A 16636-nucleotide genomic window follows, 5' to 3' on the forward strand; every position below is an offset into this window, starting at 1 on the left:
GCCTTACAAAATATATTTTTTAAATAATAAGAGTTGAAAGTCAAAATTACTTTTTGATCCATGGGCTGCAGAATGAATATTGTGTTAGCAGGCTTGAAAACAACATTCATCTCCTTATACATCTCCTTCAGGGCTGCTGAGTGAGCAGATGCATTGTAAATGAGTGACAATATTTTGAAGGAAATCTCTTTTTTCTGAGAAATAGGTCTCAACAGTGGGCTTAAAATATTCAGTAAACCATGCTGTAAATAGGTGCTGTCATCCAGGCTTGGTTGTTCCACGTACAGAGCACAGGCAGAGTTGGTTTAGCATAATTCTTATGAGCCTTAGGATTTTCAGCATGGTGAATGAACATTGGTCTCAACTTAAAGTTGACAACATTCACCTCCAGCAAGAGAATCAGCCTGTCCTTGGAAGCTTTGAAGTCAGGCATTGACTTATCTGGCTGTGAAAGTCCTAGATGGCATCTTCTTCCAATAGAAGACTGTTTCATCTACGTTGAAAATCTATTGTTTAGCACAGCCACCTTCATCAATGGTCTTAGCTAGATCTTCTGGATAACTTGCTGTAGTCTCTCCATCAGCACTTGCTGCTTCACCTTGCACTTTTATGTTATGGAGATGGCTTCTTTTCTCAAACCTCATGAGCCAACCTCTGTTAGGTTGAAACTTTTCTTCTGCAGCCTCCTCACCTCTCTCATCCTTCACAGAATGGAAGAGAGTTAGGGTCTTGCTCTGGATTAGGCTTTGGCTTGAGGGAATGTTGTAGCTGGTTTGATCTTCTACCCAGACCACTAACACCTTCTCCATATCAGCAATAAGGCTGTTTCGCTTTCTTATATGTTCAGTGGAGTAGCACTTTCAAATTCCTTTAAGACGTTTTTCTTTGCGTTCACAACTTGGCTACCTGTTTGGCACAAGAGGCCCAGCTTTCAGCCTATCTTGGCTTTTGACATGCATTTCCTGACTAAGCTTAATCATTTCTAGCTTTCGATTTAAAGTGAGAGATGTGTGACTCTTCCTTTCTCTTGAATACGTAGAGGCCACTCTATGGTAATTAATTGGCCTAATTTCAATATTGCTGTGTCCCAGGGAATAGGAAGGTCCAAGGAGAAGGAGAGATACAGGGGAATGGCCAGTGAGTAGAGCAGTCAGAACACACACAATATTTATCCGTTAAGTTTCCCATCTTGTATAGCTGCGATTTGTGGCACCCCAAAACAATACAATGACAATTGCAACATCAAAGATCACTCATCCCAGATCACAGTAACGGATATATGATAATGAAAAAATCTGAAATAGTGTGAGAATGATCAGACGTGACACAGAGACACAAAGTGAGCACATGTTGTTGGAAAAATGGACTTGCTTGATACAACATTGTCACAGACCTTCATTCTGGAGAGAATGCAGTGCCTGCAAAGAACAATCAAGCAATGCACAATCAGACAAGCTATGCCTCTATCTTAAAATTGTGAAAAATAAAAAATAGTTTTTAGGTAAGACATAGGGGCCACAACTGCATTTGATGAATGGTATTAACAAATTATTTCTTTCCACCCCCTGGATTCATGCTTCAGGGTACCAAGAAAGAATGTTTTCTTGAAGACCCCTATATTCCAGATGGAGGATTCTAAGGGAATAAGCTTGAGACTTGTGCTTAGTCAATTTTCTGTCATCACAGAGCTACAGGATTCTTTGGACAAAGCTCAACTGGCCGTCACTTTCTTTCTCTGTGGATTGTCTGTTGCTGACACAGGAAGCTTCACACTCCTCCACTTAAGGAATTATTCCACAGTGTGGATGGGTCAAGGTAAGTACCTAGTCTAGAATGTTTGTTTGGTTTTGGTCCTGCTATTTAGAGAAAAATAATGATGGGTCTTTGGATTTGCTGAGTGGCATCAACATTGTTGAGAGTCTATCCCTAGAAAAAATTCACCAGCCATTACTGTTGTTACCTATAGTAAAGTCTTTTTCCTATAGCAAAGAAAATTCCAAATTTCAAAGTTTGAATTTACTTTTTAGGTTTCTCACATACTACTTGAGATCCTTACCATATTCTTAATCCTTTTTTTCTTGATCATGACATAAACCCATTCAAGGAATAGACTTCCACTAACTTTTCTGCCTTGTAATTGTTTCTCTAGAATATTAATGCTGCTTGTTTTCTTTAAACTTAGTTTTTCAGGCCAGGTATCCCTGCAATCCCAGCACTTTAAGAGGCCGAGGCAGGTGGATCACCTGAGGTCAAGAGTTCAAGACCAGCCTGACCAACATGGCGAAACCCCGTCTCTACTAAAAATACAAAAATTAGCCAGGTGTGGTGGTGCATGCTTGTAATTCCAGCTACTCGGGAGGCTGAGGCAGGAGAATCACTTGAACCCAGGAGGTGGAGGTTGCAGTGAGCTGAGATCACACCACTGCACTCCAGGCTGGGTGACAGAGCGAGACTCCGTCCCAGAAACAAATAAATTAAATAATTAAATAAAATTAGTTTTTTAAAAAGAATATATTTGCCACAGAAGAGAAGATGGTGAGTAAATGACAAAAATAGTTGAAGTTAAAAAAAACTGTATGGCAAGAAAGAGAAGAACTGAAGAACAACAGTTATCGAATTAGAAGGTGATTTCTGTGTTGCAAGCCCATAGCTCAGTGGTGGGTCAGTCACCTTGAATAAGATGCAGGGCATCCCCATTACTAGGCAGCATGGCAGGGCACAGATGGCATTGGACTGTGGCAAGGGTGTGGGGGTGGTAAGTAATGATATCAGGAAGGAACATTAAAAACATGTGTGCTTGTGCCACTGCACTCCAGCCTGGGTGACAGAGCTAGACTCCATCTCAAAAAAAACAAAAAAAACAAAACAAAACAAACAAAAAAAAAACATGTGTGCAGACCTGGCACGGTGACTCATGCCTGTAATCCCAACACTTTGGAAGCCCAAAGCGGGTGAATCGCTTGAGGTCAGGAGTTCAAGACCAGCCTGGCCAACATGATGAAACCCCGTCTCTACTGAAAATACAAAAAATTAGCCGGGCGTGGTGGTGCGTGCCTGTAATCCCAGCCACTTGGGAGGCTGAGGCAGGAGAATCGCTTGAACGCTGGAGGTGGAAGTTGCAGTGAGCTGAGATCGCGCCAGTGCACTCTAACCAGGACGACACAGGGAGACTCCATCTCAGAAAAAAAACAAATAATAAAAATTAAAAAATACGTGTGTGCATTCTGTATATGCCATACCTGGGATCCTTCTATTACCTCTTAAACTATAAGAAATGAATTTTTTCACCTTATTTTTATTGGGAGTTTGATCCCAAAAAAATACATTCTGTTGCTCAAATTTGACTAAATACTTCTAGGACAGAAATATGCAAAAATCCTCATCTAGAACAAGGTACTCCTGAGTTGCAGATGGGAAGGTAAGAAAAGAGTAAGTATGTGTAAGCATAAAAAATCAAAACATAGTCAAGCATCTAATTGGCCAACTACCTTCTAACACTTCAACACTTGAATCTTCCTGGCTACTTGCACAGAATTGTTAAAGTAGAATAAATCATTTGACATGACTGGGTTTTAGGAAAATATGTGAGAGTCATTCAGGCACAAAATCAGCTTGAAATAGATGAAATTTTCCATCTGAGTGCTTCTACCGGGAGAGAATGTTTCTAGGAGTGCAGTATTTTTAATCTTGTTTTAAAATAAATACTTTAATGTATAAATCACTCAATTGTAAAGGCACTTCAATTTTATTTTCCTTTAGTTTTGAGGTTTTGGAATTGCTCTGTGCAGTTCCAAGTAAAAGCTCTTAGATAAAAGTTGCATGCTGAAAACCACGGTCACAAATATGCAAGTACAACTATAAATTTATACAACACTCAAGCTGTTTGTAGTTTGCAAAATTTGATAATAAAATGCAGAAGTGGGGTTTCCATTTAACACTCTATGTAACTGGCACTGCATGTATAACTTGGATGCAGGCAAAAGATGGAAAATTCCATGCATGGAGAATCTCTCGTGGTTGGGGCAGTTTGCTAATATCTTAATGAGGCAATTATGATAATTATGAAAATCTTAGCTTTACATTATTTGTGGTGTGTGCGTGTGTGTGTGACAGCCTTCCCAAGCAAACACAGTATTCTGATTCAGCCGCATTCAATGAGGAAAATTTCTGTGCTAATAATACAAAGTGGATCTTAAACTGCTGCATATTAATCAAATTCATTTAAGTGCATTCATTAATTTGTGTGTATAACAGCCAAACTGCAAATGTGGAGTTTGCTGATTTTGCACAAAATACATATATTAATGAATGCTAAATCTTCAACATGAGTAATAGCTTTAAAAATATTTTCATAAAGCAAAATTCCAAGGGGTAATACTGAATAATTGTTTTCTTTCAAATATTTCCACTTTCATTTCATTTTGTGTTATTTGGCTTTAAATGGAAAAAATAAATATGGAAGAGGAAAAACAATTAAGAAATAAAGGGTAAGCCCAAAAGACCATAAAAAAATGCAATATTGGACAATATTATTATTAAATTTCCTACCTCTCCAAATCACTTAATTTAAAAATAGGTTCAGGGCACCTCAGGCATGGTCCCATCTCTATGTACAAAAGAATATGAATTTGAAGCTTAATCAGGAAAAAGCCTTTCATTTCCTGTGCCGGAATGGAGGCCAGAGAGGCAAGAGAAAGGGAGCCTCCACAGCACTGGGCGTGGGGGCCGAGGGGTGTCTGTACACCCATATGTCTAAAATGAGCGGAAAACCTTTACATTTCCTCCTAAATCAGAGGAACTTCAGACTTGTGCTAACAGTCAACAATACCTTTGTGATGTATTACTTTTTACCCTCAATGCTAACTGCTCTGAAGACAAGACTCCTTTCCTTGCCCCTGTATCAGTCAGCACAGTGCCTTGCATGGAGTACGCATTCAGTAAATGTCAATTTAAAAATAACTATTGAGGCCACGTGTGGTGGCTCATGCCTGTAATCCCAGCACTTTGGGAGGCCGAAGCTGGTGGATCACTTGAGACCAGGAGTTCGAGACCAGCTTGGGCAACATGGTGAAACCCCGTCTCCACTGAAAATACAAACATCAGCCAGGTGTGGTGGCAAGTGCCGGTAGACCCAGCTACTCACTCTGCAGGCTGAGGCTGGAGAATCGCTTCAACCTGAGAGGGGGATGTTGCAGTGAGCCCAGATCGTGCCACTACACTCCAGCCTGGGCCACAGAGAGAGACTGTGTCTCAAATAAATAAATAAATAAAATAACTATTGAACAAAAACAGAATACTGAGTTACGAGAGATGTAGACATAGTATATACAGGGTCAGAAGAGTCTGTGCAGGGAAACGTCGAGAAGGCTCCAGGTCAAGGCTGCATGCTGAACTTCTTGAACATGGGATCTGATATGATTTGGCTGCGTCCCCACCCAAATATCATCCTGAATTCCCATGTGTTGCGGGAGGGACCCGGTAGGAGGTAATTGAATCATGACGGTAGGTCTTTCCCATACTGTTCTCGTGATAGCGAGCAAGTCTCACGAGATCTGATGGTTATGAAAAGGGGAGTTTAACTGCGCGGGCTCTCTGCCTGCTGCCATCCACGTAAGATGAGACTTGCTTCTCCTTGCCTTCCATCCTGATTGTGAAGCCTCCCAAGCCATGTGGAACTGTGAGTACAATAAGCCTCTTTCTTTTGTAAATTGACCAGTCTCGGATATGTCTTTATCAGCAGCGTGAAAGCCAACTAATACAAGATCCTTCAGTTTCTTCCTTCCCTGCCTGCAGCTCTGTGCTCTGACTGTGTCCAAAGGGGGCTTGGCAAAGGACATTCTAAGTGAGGAAGTCAAACAGATGGAGCGAGGTGGGAATTCATAGGTGGCACTGGGTGAGCAAAAACAGTGGGACTGAGTGTGTACCATAGAACTCTTGTTCTGTGTGATTTGGGGGTGGGGAGGGAAGGACTACAGTGAAATTACTAAGATCGGCTCCAGGCGTACTGCATTTTCTTGTTAATTAGGAGGAATTTGCCAACTTTCTTACAAAGCATCCCTGCTTAAGAACGGTACTATATATCAGCGTTCCCCAAAATGTGTTCCCCGGAGCTCTAGTGTTCTGTGAGGTATGAAGAGGTGGGGAAAGTTCTTTATTTAACTAGGTTTGTAAAATGCTTCTGGTTCTTTGTGCTGGGAGATTTACATGGTACATTAGAATATCCAGGGCTCTGAGAAGTCCTGCCTGAAGACATCTGTATACCTTTCGTGAACCTACTACTTCCCCCAAATAATTTGAACACACATGTGAGTTTCCCGCAATGTTTATTAACATTTCATGGGGCATTATTACTGCTGCATGTCTGCAATTCCTCTGCTAAATATTATCTTGTATTCTACCATGCAAACATAAAAAAAGAACGTTTGTATTTGAGATCATGTTTTAGATCATGTCCTTTGCAGCAACACGGATGGAGCTGGAGGCCATTATCCTAAGTGGATTAGCACAGGAACAGAAAATCAAGTACCACATGTTCTCACTTACAAGTGGGAGCTAAACACGTGGATACAAAGAGGGAACAAGAGACACCAGGGCCTACTTGTGGGTGGAGGGTAGGAGGAGGGTGAAGAAGGAAAAACTACCTCTCAGGTACTATGCTGATTCCCTGGGTGATGAAATAAGCTATACACCAAACCCCTGCAACATGCAGTTTACCCATGTAACAAACCCGTACAGGTATGCCCTGAACCTAAAATAAAAGTTGGAATAAAAGGAAAAGGAAAAGAATTATCTTGTATTGTGATGGTCACAGGAGTCAAAACCTTCTGTGAGTTCCAATGGGGATTATTGATCCATACCCTTACGTTCAAGAACACATCTCAATTGTTTAGACACATGAAAATTTTATCTTCTTAGCCTCACTTGCTCTCTTGTCTTAGCTTGTTTGCCACTCTCAACATCAGAAAATTCTCCTGTGCATCTCATGTAAATGCCTTGTCTTACCCTTTAAAAGACCGAGAAAGGATGATTTCAAACCAGTCATTAGTCATTTTTCTCCTCAAAATGGTACAACTGAAACCTCCGTTTTCTTTTCCACAGACTCATAACATTCCCTTTCTACTTTCTTCTCAAAGGTCTTAAGTTGTGGCTCCTTCTTCCTCCACTCCAGGATCCTTCTAAACACTCAGAAGAAAAGGAGGGTAGAACTGGGAAAACTCATTTGGTGGACATTGAATGAATGCTCAATTGAACGTATTTGCCACGTTCAAAATTAAGTGCTAAATCACTGACCAGTGTTAAACGCTATGATTCTGGTTGCTGTGTTAATTCCAGTTATGTCAAACACTTCTCATCTTATATCCAGGCGGTCTTTCTTCTTCTCTTTCTTTCAAACACTTATCTTATATCCAGGCAGTCTTGCTTGCTTGCTTCTTTCCTTCTTTCTCTCTTCCCTCCCTCCCCACCTCCCTCCCTCCCTTCCTTTCTTCCTCCCTTCCTTCCTTTTTTTGAGATAGGGCCTCACTCTGTTGCCCAGTGGCGAGATCTCAGCTTGCTGCAACCTCCGCCTCCCAGGTTCAAGCAATTCTCATGCCTCAGCCTCCCAAGTAGCTGGATTACAGGCATGCACCACCACACCTGGCTAATTTTTGGCATTTTTTTAGTAGAGACAGAGTTTTGCCATGATGGTCAGGCTGGTCTGAAACTCCTGAGCTCAAGTGATCCACCCGCCTCGGGCTCCCAAAGTGCTGGGATTACAGGCATGAGCCACCGTGCCTGGCCTGTTTTTCTTTCTTAACTTCCCTTTTTACATTGGCTCCTGTTGGGTCTTCTCTTCTCCTGCCAAGGTAATTTTTGATTCTAATATTATTTCACAAGATATTGATCACCAATTCTACTTCTTTATGCAGAAAGTCTCTCAACTAGGATGATGAAAAGCAATCATTTCCACTAATAATTAAAGTCCTGAAACTTGTAAACTGTTCATAAATAAAAATAGAATAAGATAATAACACCACCTTCACACCCTGTACTGTAATACGCTTTCTCGAGTGGGAGAGAAAGGGTTAGGCTTACAGCTGGCAGGCCAGGGCTTACACCCATCTCACAACACTCTGCAGTAGGTAATCTGGGCAAAGCACAGGAACGTGACCCACATGACGTGATACCGTCAGTCATGTCTGCTAAAGTAGGACATTAAGAAACATTCATGCTTTACCAAAATCCCATCTCTCTACTCAAGCTCCTTAGGAGACTTTCTGAGCATATTTTTTATTGTCACAGACTATGAAATAAAGGGAAAAACAGTCACCAGAGGGCCTGGGTTCAAGTCCTACATCTAATCACTCAGTGGTTACATGGCTGTGGGAAAATGGACCTCAGTCCCTGTTTTCTCATCTGTAAAATGGAATGACACTGGACAGTTGCGAGAACGAAATGCTATAATATATATGGAAGCCCTCTACACATGTAGGACATTATACTGGCCAACGGTTTCCACACTGTGCTCCAGAAATACTAGGGGCTGCATGAAAGGGCTTACAGGCCATTGAGAGTGAACCTAGAAGGCCACCTGCAGCCCCTGCACCCCCATCTCTGGCCCCACAAACACTTGACTCATAGCAGAGCCATCCTGATCTGTTTTGCAAATAGGGCTCCCAAGGAAGAATTACTCGGAAAGATTTAGCCGACAATAAAAAGGGGAAGAGGGTGGAAAACTACTGACAAAAATTAATAATCCAAGTAAGTAACTTGTAATTACAAAATGACCATTTTGGATTCACGCATATAATATTCAGATTTGTACATGTAAGGTACACATAATCTAGAGATTTGAACAGTGGTACGTGTATTGTACAAATACTAAAAGTAGACCTCTGTTACATATAAAATCTTGTTGTTCATAACATTACCATGAAAACCTATGTTTTGACTCTCAAAAGATGGTGGCTTGGGTTTTTGTTCTTCAGAAATAAACATATCAAGTGATGCTGTTCATTAAATTGCATGGTATGAAACAACATCGCACATGACACATATACATGACCAACACAACCAAACATTAAGCTGCACCACATGAGGTCTCTTAATTATTAGCTGTCATATTGAGATTAAATTGGGCATTAAATTAAGTTTAAAGAGAGATTAAATTGTGACATGAGGTGCAGTAAAGACACAATAGGCATTGAAAATAAAAGGCAATTATTCAGAATAAAATCACAGTCTTAAGGTTCTGAATACCTGTCTGCTTTCAAATTTAAATTTAAGTTTATTTTGGTCTAAAAATAGGGATGAAAAGGTGAATTTCATTATCTTAGTTCCTTAATTTTGGAAATCTTGGGTACCACAGTCTATCAGAAGTTTTCTAACACAATGTTGGTGAGGGGCTTTTATATCAGATGTGAGTTAAGTTTCCATCAGTTTGTGTTATATTTTATTCTTTTATATGATTATTTTCTTTACCTAAGTTCCTTTTTTAGTAGATAAAATATCTAATATTTAGAGAGCTTCTCAACCTTTTTTTTCTTTTAATTAGCTCATACTGCTCATCTCTAACCTTTGCAAATATCCCCACTAGCCAAAAGGATTTTCTCAAACTCTAACTTCTATAATTTGCATTATGAAAATAATAAGTCTGTATATTAATAGTCTTCCTTCATTACACTATGGAGTTTATGCTGAGATTCCAACATGCCTTTCCACTTTTTCTGACTGTTTGAAGATCAACAATGCAGACCACAGGATGTAATCAAATCTGAAAAACACTGTCAAACATGCTCTTTTAAAACTGTAGCCCATGGGCTGGGCTTCTTGGAACCTGGGCTTACAGACTTCTTGTGAATTTCGTTTTCATTAGAAATGCTTTCTCCCAGAGACATAAGACACACACACAAAATTGACCTTACCTAGGGTGTATAAATGATGTAAAATAGTTTCTTTCAGAAACGAAACAATAAATTCACCGTTTTATTTGCATAATCAGTCAACACTGAAAATACTGTGATAAGCTTTTTACTTCAAGGCTTCCGAGATGAAATTCTATATCCAGGACAGAAGTGCCATATGTCTACCTAAAACCTTTCCTTTTCTGATGCTGTTCTAGGACATAGTTCAAGTCCATGATTTGTACGTAGATCTGGCATGGATTTTGAAATTTCATTAACAGGAACAAATCCAGTTTCTGTTGATTTCTTCACAGAAATCTTTCCACCGCTTCAGAACATGCCTGGTGACCTCATTTATATGAACACTTTAGCCAGAACAAAACTCAACAAGCCACTGATGAATCCAGTGAAAAGGAGAGACCTACTGAGCCTTTGGGAAATGTATGGTGCCTTGGATTGGTCCAGGGATCTGAAACCTAAGTCACTCATTGTACGCAGGAAGCCGAACATAAGACCTTCCACAAACACTTTCACAAACAGGGGTCTGTTTACAAAATGTGCTCCCAAAGCCCACGGTCTCTTTGCCAGTGGTTGTCTGTCAAACGTCCAAGCTCTGCGGTGCCAGGGCAGCTTCAATTATTCACGTTTCCCAGGCCACACAGCCTGGGCAGAAAATAGCCACAATGACAGTCACAAAGCAGATTCCTCTCATTCTACCCCCCGTGGAGTCAGAAAAACCCTGTGATATGTGCCATGTCCCTCCCCTTCCTTTCCAGCTGTTGTGTGACTGAGATCTCCTGCTGCTCTGGGGCCCTGCTTCACTCCAAGCCTCAGAGGTGGACACCTTTGATACCAAGGTGACCAAACTCTGGTCCTGGTCCTACCCACATGAGAGTCATCGAGCTCTGGGCTGGGGTACACCTGAGTGACACATTCCTCCAAGTCCTGTTCCTCCACCACAGATCACAATCTCATAAAGGTTTTGGCTTGCATTATGGGTAAGACAGCACTGTGGGGTGGGGTGGGATGGTGGGAGGAATGAGAGATGATGTTTGAGCAGGGAGGAAGAGCAGAGGCGGGCCAGCAAGAGATGGGGTTGGAAAGCCCAAGGCACACCTATTTGGGCAAAGCAGAATCTTATAGTTAACCCATCCTCTTAGGCAGTTTTTCTCACCAAAATCAGTGTCGCAAAGTAGTCGTACAGCCCCAGAGGTGAGATGTATTGTGGTAAATAAAACAGTCTCTGAATCCCCTTAGAACTCCAGAGGGATTCCAGAATTCCCTTGGGCTTCCTCCAGATTGGGCCTGGATAACTGCCCAGGTGGTCAGGCTTTTATCAGCCTCATCCTTCATCCACCATGAAAGGACACTTCCTGTTGGCCTCCTGTCGTCCCCCAAGTCAAGGATCCCTCCTGCAAACGACCCGGCTCCTTCCAGGAGCATGGCCCAGGCCCCTATGGTGGGCCTTAGGGCTATAAAGGATTTCTGGGTCAGGAAGGGAGACTGCAGCCAGCTTCTCCTGCAGCAGTGCAACTTGGGCACTGGTGGCAGCAGCTCCACATTGAATCTCTGGAGACCCATACAAAATGGCTGATGGATAATGACAGCAGGTAATGGTGCCAGGGGATGGCAGTTGAGTAATAGCTACTGGGTAATAGCTGCAGGGCAATGGCTGCAGGGCAATGATTGCTGGGTAATGGTTGCAGGGCAACGGCTGCTGGGTAATTACTACGAGGCAATGGCAGCCGGATAATTGCGTAATGGCTGCTGGGTAATGGCTCTGCTCCCTGGCCTACATGCAGCTCGGGTCAGCTGCCAGGTGGGATGGGTAGGTCTTATTTCCTCCCGGGGCACATTCTTGGTGAATGTCCACCTCTGCAGAGCTGCTGACTGAGCCCTCGATATACCGGGATCTGCAAAGGAAACATGGCCGATTCTAGGCAGCGAACCACCTCCCTCTGTCCTTACCTGGCATTCGCATCACCACCCTTTCCAGTGTGCTTCCCTGTGAGCTTTTCACCACCTCTGTCCCTCAACCAAAATTCATCTCAACCAAAATTCAGACTGAATCATGCAAACATGTATTTTTCATTTCTCTCCAAGCAACTATTTATAGTCTCATTAACAAATTTTAAGTAATATAAGTAAATGTTACCCAGATCATCTTAAAGACTTCATCTCACTCAATAAACTAAATATCTAATGAGAAATGAAAACTGTGGATATTCTGTCAATACAGGTTGTTATGTAAATCTTCTGTCTAGTTTTTTTCTTTGTGTTTAAGAAAAAATATTTGTTGGTGTTATAATTATTGTTAAATACAAATATTTAGGACAAGGTAAATGCATAAAATTTAGAAGTGGTTGCCCAGAGATAAAATTATTTGCCAAAGCTTTCATAACTAAGAATGGCAAAGGCTAGAACGATATCCTGGGTATTTTGTTTTCCCACACAGTTCTTTCATGTCCCCTCCTGGTGTCTGTCAGAATTTATAAATACCAACTGCAAATTCAAGCATTATTTTCTAAATCAAAAAGTGAAAACTTTTTGGAGGAAGCTCAAAGGCTGTGCCTTGATTAGCATAGACAACTAGATTAGAACCAGTGGCTGTATCTCTTGGAGCAAAATCTTCCAATTTTATTCTCGTCACTCCCTGGGGAGCAATTGCAATTGTGGGTGCATTGCACTCTGGCCTCCTTTGATCTCTTTATTCAGACCTCCTGTTTACTGTATTAAAACAATTCACTTCATTCATCAGCCAGTCTTTCTTTGTTCATTAGATCAAATTATTATTATTATTTTGGTTAAATGCACAAGGAGGTGCATTTGGACTCATTTCTGCATTCTCTGTCACAGATTAAATTTTATTTTTTCCATCTTTTGAAAGAGTTGTGCTATGGAGATTTCCTAGACTAAGTAGTGTGCTGATTTTCTTTTCCCTGCTCTCATCCCTCCTATTGGATGCAGAGTCGAGTTTCCTTGTTATCATTCTTGTTACCAAAAAAGCAAAGATGATCTCTTTGGAGATGTTTGGAGAAGCTGGGGATTCCATTTTCTAGTGATGGGGTCAAGATGTTTGGATTGGTGACAATCTGTGTCCATCCTGTTCCAATTCTCTCTGGAGTAGGGAAGATTGCCTTTTCTTTCTCTTCCTTGCTATGCTATTATTTGTCAGTCTTCTGAAGCTAGAAGGTGATGCTGTTTAGCATGTAAATAAACCAACACTTTTTCCAGTAAATAGCTCTGTCTCGCATTATATGCCAGGAGCTCTCATCTACACAAAGATGAATTCAATTCCTGCATTGTGCTTTCCTTTCCTGTCCTTTCACATAGGTTTTCCTATGTGAAAGGTGATCACACTGTAATTATATAAGTCCCTTTTACTTTATTTTCTCTGATTGTGCCTCTAATTTTCCTAGTCTCTTCATAGATAGCATTTCGCATTGCTAATATAAAATTTCTGTGGCAGCCTCTGTGAATTAATTTGCTTCCTATAGTCCAGTGTTTTATAGATGATGTAAATGAAGGATATGGCTTGCAGATCTATTTAAAGAGACGTGCTTATACTTCACTGTTCTGGCCAGATGAGTGGGCACATGCTTTTGCGTTTTTATTTGAACCCCACCGAAGTTGGTCATTATATTTTGAATGCCACAGCACGTCTATACCATTATTTAAAGGATCTTGTTCATTCATCCATATAATGATTGGCATTGGCTATAACTTGATGCAATGTTACACTATTTTAATTCTTTCTCGGGCAATGTTATCTTTGATCGCTTCCTATTCACTGGGAAAAAAAACCCCACACAATTGCAATCCCACACTATGTTTCAGTGATGATGCCAAGTGCTCCCTGGAATATAGCTATTCAAGACGATTTCTCCACCCTCAGGCTGCTCATTAAAGGGATGGCAGTTTCTAACTTTAATGAATAAGGTAGAGTGAAAATTCCACTCTTCTTTGAAAGAGACTCCGTGGTTTTCTTTTTAAAAGTGTTTTCTGCTGCCTATTTCTTTGTTTAATTGGAAATGGTGTACACTCCTACATAACCATGGCCACAACTCAATATGCAAAGTATTTCCTTGTCACATTTCCTTTTTTGTGGTTCAAGTGTATATTTTATCAAAGAATTCCAGAAAAAACTTTGTATCTTTCCCCCAAAAAACACACCATTGATTATGTATAGTGCATCTAGACTGTCATCTTGTCCATGGGTAGAGTGACTCCTATATTTTGGGGATTTTACCTCCCTTCTTACCAAATACTGATTTAATACATTCTTTTAAACCAAGGACATTTGCGGCAGCTCCAAGTCCTCATTGAAAAGTTTAGCAAGAAAGAGCCAAGTAAGAAAGAATGACAGGGACCAGTGTTTAGGAAATGCTGCCTTCTTTTCAAAATCCAGTAGCCCCAAACCCAGCCAAACTTGAGTTCCTTTCTGTGTTTTAAAGGCATAAATTCTCTTTCTTCTTTTTACATAAATGAAGTCTAAAAATTTCTATGTATCTCACAGTGAATCACAACCAGAAAGCAGGAATCAAAGTTTAACGATTTAAGACAAGTTCTGGGAGAATCAGTTGCATCCCAGAGTTACTGCGTTGGTGTAGGAGTAAGCAGGGTCTGCATCATACTAGGTCTTGGAGACCTTCTTTCCTTAACTCCCACAGTTAAGGCCAGTACCTGAACTCCTGAGCACCAGCAGATTCACAATTGTGTAGCAGTCAGATGAGAGACAGGGCCCCATCCATACTAGGATGTGTATTCAAACTCTGAAGGTACTAGAGGTGCTAATGACGACCCCGTTCCTCTCGTTATTGTTTATTTAGCACCTGTTCTGTGCATGACCGTGTTCGGGCATCTGGAGCATCCAAGATATATATGCTATGATCTGTACTCCCCTAGGGCTTTCAAAATAGTTGAGAAGATGCATCTAATTTATTTGAAATGAGGAGAGAACAATAAGAAATAGTTAAAACTAAATGCTGGCTATGCTCAGTTAGCATGGGACCTACTAAAAAAAAATCATTACTTATTTAAAATTCAAATTTCACTGGGGATCCTGTATTCTCTCTGGCAACCCTAGCCCTATAGAGGTGCATGGTCAACATGAGCTGAAATTGATGGTCCCATCACTGGCTTCTGCTAGCTAACATGCCACAAGTGGTAGAGTGACCACTTGCATGTGTATGCTGTCTTACTATTCACAAAGCATTCCATATACATATTTACATTGAATCTTCACCACAACCCTGTGAGATAGAGATCACGAATCCACTTTTCAGATGAGGAAAGTGAGACTCAAAGCCCTTATCTGAGTCTCAAATTCAATCATCAAGGGGGATGGATCCCCGACCCCAATTTTGCGATCCCAAATCCAGTGCTTTTTTACTACACCACAGTGAACCATATTGTTCCACAGCTGGTGGGCTTTCTTCACTTCACAAAGCTTCCATTGCTTCAGTTTGGCTGCCAAGTTTCCTATTGGAGTGGCAACTTCCTGTCCAAAGCCATTTATTCACCACTCATTGTTTCTGGCTAATGCCACCCTCAGCCTGTTAGAAGAGTGAAGGGCTAGGAAGAAAGTTGTGGGGGAGTTTGCAATGGTTTTCCCTGGGGCTTTTCTCTACATCCCGTGTTTGGAAGTCCTTTCTGAATGAACTCAAACTTGGACCGAAAATGGAGATCGCCCGTGACCCTGAACTCGTTCAGCAGGCACATCAGTCAAGTTGGTTGCCTTTTTTTATTCTGGAAAATTTTATTTTGCTAATAATGATGAATATGGAAGTGAGAAAATAACCTTAACAATTGTTATTTCTGAACTTTAATTGTTACTTTTCTTGATGGTGTAATGCAAACTGTAAAAACATTCAAACTATATCTGAACCTAAGATATAAAATAGAGATACTTCTCATAATTCCACTTTCTTTTTCCACTTCTCAGAAATCATCCTTATAACAGATTGATATATATTCTTCCAAGGTCCTTTTCTGCATTTCTACAAATATACATATTCTAATTTTTACAAAAATGCAATCGTGTTGCTTCACAATGTTTTCCCACTTAAATAATTATCTTAAACAATTCCATGTCCACACACATAGATTTACCTTTTTTGTTTTCAATAGTTGCAGAGTATTCCATTGTATGTATAGACCACAATTTAATTAACCAATATCCTATTAATGTACATTTGGATTTTTTCAGATTTTAAAAATTATAACCAATATTATACTTTTTGTGAATGTTTCTAGAGAATAGGTTTCTAGAACTGGACTGTTTAGGCTGGAGAGTGCACTTTTGATATGTGAAAAAGCATTGCCCAATGGCAATCTAGAAGGACTTTACCTACTGCCCCTTCTGTCACTTCCTATTCAAGTTTATCTTGAGATTTTTCACATCATCTTCGTTTTTACAAAGGACATGAATTTTTATCCTATATGTGTGACAAATATTTTCCCCAGCTTATTCTTTATCTTGTGACTTTGTTTATCATATTTTTTATTGTGCAAACATCTTTAATTTCCAGGGAGCCTCATTATTTAGTTTTGTGTGATTTTTAGCTTTCTCACTAGATCAGAAAAGCCTTCCCTATGCCAACATTGCATAAGTCACTCATGTCTTTTTCTAGTGCTTTCATAGTTTTAGATTGTTACATTTAAATCTTTGAAGCATCTACAATCTACTGTTATTTCAGTGTAAACAGTGTGATAGAGATCTAACTTCATGTCTTCCCAATGGCTAACCATCTTAG

At 40.5% G+C, this 16636-nt stretch overlaps 1 long non-coding RNA gene across 2 annotated transcripts in view; it reads left to right on the forward strand.

Moving 5' to 3' along the window:
- The first annotated feature begins 5574 nt into the window (after window positions 1-5574).
- Window positions 5575-16636, forward strand: part of LOC139356040 (uncharacterized) — a 101601-nt gene continuing 90539 nt past the window's right edge. For both annotated transcript variants that reach the window (XR_011607411.1, XR_011607412.1), the window contains exon 1: window positions 5575-5677. This is a non-coding gene — a long non-coding RNA (uncharacterized lncRNA). The remainder of the gene's footprint in view (window positions 5678-16636) is intronic.

This window comes from Macaca nemestrina, chromosome 9, assembly GCF_043159975.1.
Source record: "Macaca nemestrina isolate mMacNem1 chromosome 9, mMacNem.hap1, whole genome shotgun sequence".
NCBI lineage: Eukaryota > Metazoa > Chordata > Mammalia > Primates > Cercopithecidae > Macaca > Macaca nemestrina.